The sequence below is a fragment of the Notothenia coriiceps genome, unplaced genomic scaffold (assembly GCF_000735185.1).
Source record: "Notothenia coriiceps isolate Sejong01 unplaced genomic scaffold, NC01 NC01_scaffold00038337, whole genome shotgun sequence".
Taxonomy (NCBI): domain Eukaryota; kingdom Metazoa; phylum Chordata; class Actinopteri; order Perciformes; family Nototheniidae; genus Notothenia; species Notothenia coriiceps.
Window position 1 is genome coordinate 4,484 of NW_011371038.1, and position 630 is coordinate 5,113.

Genomic DNA, 630 nt, shown 5'->3' on the forward strand with positions numbered 1-630 from the left:
TACTCAAGTAGAAGTACACACATCCTGTACTCAAGTAGAAGTACACACATCCTTTACTCAAGTAGAAGTACACACATCCTTTACTCAAGTAGAAGTACACACATCCTTTACTCAAGTAGAAGTACACACATCCTTTACTCAAGTAGAAGTACACACATCCTTTACTCAAGTAGAAGTACACACATCCTTTACTCAAGTAGAAGTACACACATCCTTTACTCAAGTAGAAGTACACACATCCTTTACTCAAGTAGAAGTACAGATACTCATGTTTAAAAATACTCTGGTGAAAGTAGAAGTACTGACTAAACTTCTTTCCTCAAGTCAAAGTAAAGAACATACTTTGAAATGTACTTCAGTAAAAAGTACCCATAACTAGCAGCTGTTTTAAAGAGTACCTGACCTCCCTTTATATTAATAGAACAATAATGTCATTGTTAGCTAATGAATGTTTCCATGCTGAACAACGGCAACATGACAACGTTTCCATTGGTCCCTCTTCTTTAGAGAAGACCAGGAAATGATGGATACACGGATCGTGTTCAAATCAATAGGCACGCAATGACTCTAAATAATAATGATCACGCCACCAAACACACATTCAGACTAAAGGAACCAGCCTGTTTGGAA